Genomic DNA, 7,943 nt, shown 5'->3' with positions numbered 1-7,943 from the left:
ACTAATCAATCATTCTGGGCCTTTCATTGTCTTTCTCCAATTAAACTATGCACCAACCACCCCTAGCAACAGCCATCTCATTTTACAGTCTTTACAAATGCTATTTATCCAGAACCTCTCAAGTGCTTGATGTGCTGCAGCCCCTAGTACATTAACATCTACCTGTGTCCCGTGCCAGCTCATCACCAGTGAAAGTGTTAGCAATTGCACCCTAACCGCATGCTGGGGGCTCCCACTGTTCCACCTACTGTTCGTAATGGGGTCCTCAGACGCAGTCAGCCAGTGAGCAGCACAGCTCCCAAATCCCATTTTTGAGACTGCTGTCTTAGGCCAAATAACTGCTGTTGTAGGTCAGGTTTCCTGGGAAACAGACTCGGAAGCAGAGATTTGCATGTAGGCAGTTTATTGAGTTTTGGGAACAACACCTGTGAGAAGGAAAGAAGCCTGGATTGGGTAGAGAGAGAAGTCGGGCTCTCATGCAGTCACAACAGAGGCTTCAGGAGATTCTACAGGGAGATCAAAAACTGGGATGGTCCTTTGGAGTTGTCTAATCAAGATGAGGAGACCTGGCCTTCGTACGCCCCACTAACTTGTGATTGGATGCAGGACGACCCAGTGAGGGCATCTCATCTTGGGCAATGCAGCTTCCTTCGGTTGAGGGCAATTCCTAGGAAAGACTCCATTGTGAGCAGTCCATAGCTAACACTCCTTGCAGCTGGGTGAATAAGTAACCTGGTACTGAAGGAGAGTCTGGGAGGCATAACCACGCTCCACTCCAGCGAGTACTGTTACTCTACCCCTTTTAGAGATAAGTAAAACTGAGACACGGAGTAGGTAAGTAACTTCCCCAGCCAGAGTAACAGAGCCAGGGCCCATGCTCTGATGCCTCTCTAGGAGGAGGAGGAAAAGGAAGATTCTTCCTCCATTCCTGGGATCATGGCCAAGTCAAGGAACAGGTTAGACAGGCTAAGTCTGCTTTTTTATATTCTAGGGTCTCCATACTGGTGCCCTTTTCTCTCTTCTTAGAGTCTTCTTCCCAGACCTCAGCCTCAAAGGCATGGCGGGAAGCATTTTGGGCTTGGAGAGGAGATGATGTTGTCTGGGTGGGAGTAGGCATGACTGGTGTTGAGGCAATGACTAGACTGCAAAAAAAAAAAAAAAAAAAGTTTTGAAAGACAAGTCAAGGGAGGTAAAGTGAGATTGTGAGGCTAAGGCCAACTATGGGGGTCTGAATAGTCAAGCTAAGGAATTTGAACACTACTTTCTGCACAGTGATGAGGGGAGTGGAGGGTTCTGAGGAGCAGGGGGTGGGTGAGAATGATGTTCACAGCGTTGCTGGAGGAAGAGTTTAATGTGTCCCGGGACTGTGGATGAACAACTGGTGGCAGAGACTGGAGGCAGGGAAGTCTGTTAGGAGGCTGCAGCAACAGTCTGTGATGGGGGAGGAAGCAGAGACAATGAGAATAGCAAAGAGAGAATGCTGGGTTAGGCATGCTGAGGGAAGAATGTCAGGAATCCAAGCATGTTAAAGGCAATCATCTTAGGAGACACCAACATGGACAACAGGACTTCAAGCATGCCCCACAAAGGACCCTATAGCAAAGCTTCATTGAGATGAAAGCATTCAAGGGTTTACTATGGAAAAGGCAGCAGAAATTGCTTTCCCCCAGTGGAAGTGTAAGCAACCACGTGACAACTAATACATGAACACAGGAGGGCACACGGGTACACAGGTGAGTATTTGTCAATCGAGGTAAGGATTTTATTTAAAAACACCGATGTGGTAATGCTGTGTGCCAGGCACCGTTCTCTATGTGAAGATCAACTCAATCATTTATTGTCACTGCAATTCTTGTTAGGTAGGTGTTATGGGAAAACTGAGGTTCAGAGAGGTTAAGTAATTTGCCCAAGGTTACCCAGTATTTTGGTCAACTTAAACTGTTGTAACAAAATACCGTAAGGTGGATGGCGTATAAACAGACATTAATTTCTCCGAGTTCTGTGGGCTGGAAGTCTGAGATCAGGCTGTCGGCATGGGCAGGGGCTTGTGGGGGCCTCTTTTGGGCTTCAGACTGCCCACTTCTTCTTGTATCCTTGAGTGGTGGATATTCAGCAAGGGAGCTCTCTGTGTTGCTTTCATAAGGTCACCAATCCAATCACCAGGGCTCTACCCTCCTGACCTAATTATCGCCCACAGGCTCCACCTCTTAACACCATCACATTGAGGGTTAGGATTTCAGCATAGGAATTTTGGAGGGATGCACACATTCATTCCATAACATCTAGTAAGCGGAAGAACCAGGATTCAAACCCAGACCCTGTCTCCATATCTCACACCACTAACCACCATGCTCTGCTCAGGATACCCTGTGATGCACTATGATAAAAATCAAAGTGGGAGCCAAGCACAGTGGCTCACAACTGTAATCTCAGCAATTTGGAAGGGCCAGGTGGGAGGATTGCTCGGGCCCAGAAGTTCGAGACCAGCCTAGGCAACATAGTGAGATCCCATCTCTACAAAAATTTAAAAATAAAAAAATGAGCTTGGCATGGGGCCCTGTGCCCAGCTGTGGTCCCAGCTGCTTGGAAGGCCAAGGTGGGAGGATCAGTTGAGCCTGGGAGGTGGAGGTTACAGTGAGCCGTGATCACGCCACTGCACTCCAACTTGGGTGACAGAGTGAGACCCTGTCTCAAAAAAAAAAAAAAAAACTGTGGGGATAAAAAGATAATAATCGCCAACTTACTGGTAAGTCTGGTTGAACTTTAAAAATTGCCAAGATGTCTAATTTTTATTTTTGAGCCTATTGCTTCCACACGTTTACCTGTGACTTCATCTTACCTTCTCTCTCACATTTTTGATTCATAAACACCTTTTGGGAAGCCAGCCCATCACTCTGTCTCAGGCTTGATTATGAGTCAGAACAGCCTGAAATAATCCCATACATCCACAATGACAAACAGTGTAGCATCTTAGTGTTAGGGATTAGTCACTTACTCTTTCCTTAAGTGCCTCCTTTGTTCATATGGAAAACAACTATAGAACCCCTGCCCTGTGCAGGCACTGGGCTGAAGATTAGAAATACAGAGAAGAGGCCGGGCACGTGGCTCACACCTGTAATCCCAGCACTTTGGGAGGACGAGGCGGGTGGATCGCCTGAGGTCAGGAGTTCAAGATCAGCCTGGCCAACATGGTGAAACCGCATCTTTACTAAAAATACAAAAAATTAGCCAGGCCTGGTGGAGGGTGCCTATAATCCCAGCTACTTGGGAGGCCGAGGCAGGAGAATCACTTGAACCCGGGAGGCGGAGGTTGCAGTGAGCTGAGATCACGCCATTGCACTCCAGCCTGGGCAACAAGAGTGAAACTCTGTCTCAAAAAAAAAAAAAAAAAAAAGGGTTTGTAGTCTGAGGGACTCTGGTCACCCCAGGTCCCCCATCCAGATTTTTTTTTTTTTTTTTTTTTTTTTTTATTATACTTTATGTTCCAGGGTACATGTGCACAACATACAGGTTTGTTACATATGTATGTATACATGTGCCATGTTGGTGTGCTGCACCCATTAACTCATCATTTACATTAGGTATATCTCCTGATGCTATCCCTCCTCCCTCCCCCCACCCCACAACAGGTCCCGGTGTGTGATGTTTCCCACCCAGATTTCTAGAAGCAATGGGCAATCAGGGAAGCAGGGGAACATTCTGTGGCTGTTGGAAGCAGCTGGGGTTTGGGGTAGAGTTGATGGTATGGGTCTAAGGAGGAGACTGGGGCAGCTATGCCGTAAGGGGAAATGTGAAACCTTGTCTTGATACACTTCTCAACCAGACCCTCAAATGCTTATCAGCTATTTTCTCACAGTCTTGGAAGAAGCTTGGTGTGGGGGGAGCTATTTTCTTGACATTTTGATATATCCATGAAAGAGTTAGGTGGCATGCTCAATGTGCGTAGAATTCTGTCCTCCAATTTCATCAAGTACATTTCTATCTTTAAAAAGTGCTTGATAGAGAAAAGAGAATATACAACATATACCTAAGTACAAAGCATACATAATAAAATGAACATTTATAAACTGCCCAACTTAATAACATTTCCAATTCTGTTGGCTACCTGTGAATTCCTCCCTAATCCCACCCCCTGCCTACCTCCCAGAAGTAACTGCTGTCCTGGATTTTGTGTTTATCATTTCCTTGCTTTTTAGGATAGTTTTATCACACATATGTGACCCTAAACAATAGCGTGTTTAGTTTGGCTTACTTTTTTAGATTTATAAAAATGGTTTCCTTCAGTATAGAGCCGGCTGTGACTTACTTTTTGCATTTCACATTGTATCTCTAAGATTCTTCCAAATTGCCCGGTGTAGCTGTACTTCATTTTCACAGCTGTTTATTAATTCATTCAATAACCATTGATTGGGCCCCTGTAATATTCTATTAAGTAAATATATCACAATTTATGTAGTCTTCTATCAGTGAATGTTTGGGTTGTTTGTGTGTGCGTGGGTGTGTGTGTGTGTGTGTGTGTGTGTGTTTGCCTTTATCAGCAATGCTACTGGGAACATTCTTGTACATAGCTCCTGAAACATATGTGCAAGATTTTCTCAACAGCACTGGTTTTCCAATTGGGATTCATGGCCGTTAGTGGGTCATAAAATCAATTTGACAGATTCAATCAATGCTTCAAAAAAAGAAAGAAGGAAACGCAGAAACGGAATTCCTTTCATGTATAAACTCAGTTCCTTTCTAAGTATCTCCATGAAACTTCTTTTTCAGGTACGTTTTGTGTATCCTGGGTTATGATATGAAGGGATTTTCTTTTTCTTTCTTTCTTTTTTTTTTTTTCTCCGAGATGGAGTATTGCTGTGTTGCCCAGAGCTGGAGTGCAATGGCACGATCTCAGCTCACCGAAACCTCTGCCTCCCGGGTGCAAGCAATTCTCTTGCCTCAGCTCACGGAAACCTCTGCCTCCCGGGTGCAAGCAATTCTCTTGCCTCAGCTACGGAAACCTCTGCCTCCCGGGTGCAAGCAATTCTCTTGCCTCAGCCTCCCGAGTTGCTGGGATTACAGGTGCACGCCAACACGCCCGGCTAATGAAATTTTCTTACTATAGTTCATAGAAAAGTTTGAAAGCCCTTGCTCTAGGGTGGTGCTTCTTAAACTACCTATGTGAGTTTTAAAATTTTTTCCAATCTGTCACAGATACTTTTGTAAAAATACAACAAAAATTAACTACTTGGAAAATGAAATTTTAAGAATTCAAAGACATACAAAATATAAACCCGAATTTTTAATTATTATATTCAACAGGCATAAATTATAATCCAATGAATACAGTGTGGCAGTTTTTCACAAAAGACAAAATATAGCCAGGCGCAGAGGCTCACGCCTGTAATCCCAGCACTTTTGGGAGTCCGAGGCGGGCGGATCACAAGGTCAGGAGATAAAGACCACAGTGAAACCCCGTCTCTACTGAAAAAAAAAAAAAAAAAAAATTATCCGGGCGTGGTGGCGGGCGCCTGTAGTCCCAGCTATCCAGGAGGCGGAGCTTGCAGTGAGCCCAGATGGCGCCACTGTACTCCAGCCTGGGCCACAGAGGGAGACTCTGTCTCAAATAAAAAAAAAGACAAAATATGGAAGCAACTCAAAAGTCCACTGATGGATGAATGGATAAACAAAATGTGGTAGAAACATACAAAAGAATATTACTCACCCTTCGAAAGGAAGTAAATTCTGACACATGCTACAACGTGAATGAACCTTGAGGACATGAGGCCAAGTGAAATCAACGAGTCACAAAGGGACAAAACTATATTATTCCACTTACATGAGTACTTAGAGTAGTCAAGATCATAAAGACAGAAAGTAGAATGGTTGCTGATAGGGGCTGGGAGAATGGGAAATTGTTGGTACGTGTATCAGTCTGTTCTTACGCTGCTGATAAAGACATACCCGAGACGGCGTAATTTATAAAGGAAAGAAGATTAATTGACTCACAGTTGAGCATGGTTGGGGAGGCGTCAGGAAACTTACAATCATGGCGGAAGGAGAAGCAAACACATCCTTCTTCACACAACAGCAGCAAAGAGAAGCTCTGAGCGAAGTGGGGGGGCAGGTGTGGGGGAAGCCCTTTATAAAACCAGCAGATCTCGTGAGAACTCACTATCACGAGAACAGCATGGAGAAACTGCCCCCCATGATTCAATTACCTCCACTGGGTCCCTCCCACAACATGTGGGGATTACGGGAGCTGCAGTTCAAGATGAGATTTGGGTGGGGACACAGCTAAACCAAATCAGTATGTAATTTCAGTTTGGAAAGATAAAGTTCTAGCGATGCATGGTGGTGATGGTTGCACGACAATGTGAATGTACTTAATGTCACCAAATTGTATGCTTAAAATGGTTAAAATGGTCAATTTTATATTATGGATATTTCACTATGATTTTTTAAATGTCTAAACAAATAAATATAGTGTGTCAGTATCAAGTTGCTATGAACTTTTTTACATGCTTACTCTAACTTTCTGTATTTCTAACAGATTATTCACATGTCAGCACCAGGACCATACTTTGAGTAGCGCTGCTTCAGGTTGTACATCTAAGAACAGATCAACTGGTGTATAGGCTAGGCACATGTTTACCTTTACAAGATAATCCCAAATTGTTTTCCAAAGAGGCTCTTCAATTTTATACTCCCAATAGCAGGTGTATTAAGAATTTCCTTTGCTCTTCATCCTTGCCAATACTTAGAACTGTCAGAATTCTTAATGTTTGCCAATCTGGTGGGTGTAAAATGGTATCTAGTTTTGGTTTTATTTGCATTTCCCTGATTATTAATAAACTTGAGCATCTTTTTATATGTTTATTGACTAGTTGTGTTTTTTATTTTGTGAAATGCCTGTTTAAATCTTTTGCTCATTTTTCTACTGGGCTATTGGTATTTTATTATTGATTTGTAAGAGTTTGTTTAATCAACAAATATTTACTGGGCACCTATGTACCAGGCACTCTTGTGTATTATGTATGCAGCGAGCAAAATACACCAAAATTCCTGATCTCATTTCAAAGTTTATAGTCTATTGGGGACAGCAGGAGGCAGGCAATCAAATCATTTAGTTAAATAGATAGTATGTATGTCAATGATAAATGTTGAGGTTAAAAATAAGGTGAGAGCCGGGCACGGTGGCTCATGCCTGTGATCCCAACACTTTGGGAGGCTGAGGAGGGCAGATCACTTGAGGTCAAGAGTTCAAGACCAGACTGACCAATATGGTGAAACTCTACTAAAAATACCAGAATTAGCCAGGCGTAGTGGCATATGCCTGTAGTCCCAGCCACTCAGGAGGCTGAGGCAAGAGAATTGCTTGAACGCAGGAAGTGGAGATTGCAGTGAGCTGAGATTGTGCCACTGCACTCCAGCCTGGGCAACAGAGCAAGACTCGGTCTAATAAAAAGAAAAAGGCAGGAAGGGCAATAGGCAGTGCAGGGAGTGGTGGTGAGCTTTGTAATTTTTGAACAGTGGTCAGGAAAGGTTTTCTGAAAAATATGACATTTGAGTAAAGATCCTGAAAGAGATGAGATGTGCAGGCAGACGGCTATAGGAAAAGTTGATTTTATATTCATTTGTCAGTTACATACGTTCCAGACACCTTCTCCCACTGTGTGGCTTGCCTTCTTGCTTTCTTGAAGATGTATTTTGAAAGAAGTTCTTATTTTTAATATACTATATCAGTTTTTTATTTTACGGCTAGTACATTTTGTACCTTGTATAGAAAATCTTTCCCTGTCAAACATCATAAAGGAATTCCAATTTTCTCTGCCAGTTTTAAAGTTTTGCCTTGTATATTTTGCTTTTAATTTACACAGAACTTACTTTTGGAGATGGTATGATATAGAGATCTATCTTCCCCCCATGTGAATAACAAATTGTGGGCACCACTTGTTAGATAA

The 7,943-nt window shown here is 43.2% G+C and overlaps 1 long non-coding RNA gene across 1 annotated transcript; it reads right to left on the bottom strand.

Annotated features, from left to right (window-relative positions):
• Positions 1-386: 386 nt before the first annotated feature.
• On the bottom strand, positions 387-6,058 carry LOC105554797. Its single transcript, XR_001008384.1, has 3 exons — positions 5,989-6,058; positions 2,823-2,926; positions 387-1,142 (listed from the first exon to the last, which is right to left on the bottom strand). It is a non-coding gene; the product is annotated as an uncharacterized LOC105554797 (long non-coding RNA).
• Positions 6,059-7,943: the final 1,885 nt, after the last annotated feature.

This window comes from Mandrillus leucophaeus, unplaced genomic scaffold (assembly GCF_000951045.1).
Source record: "Mandrillus leucophaeus isolate KB7577 unplaced genomic scaffold, Mleu.le_1.0 Scaffold66, whole genome shotgun sequence".
Classification (NCBI taxonomy): domain Eukaryota; kingdom Metazoa; phylum Chordata; class Mammalia; order Primates; family Cercopithecidae; genus Mandrillus; species Mandrillus leucophaeus.
The sequence above is the reverse complement of the archived record's forward strand: the minus strand, read 5'-3'. Positions and strand labels throughout refer to the sequence as shown.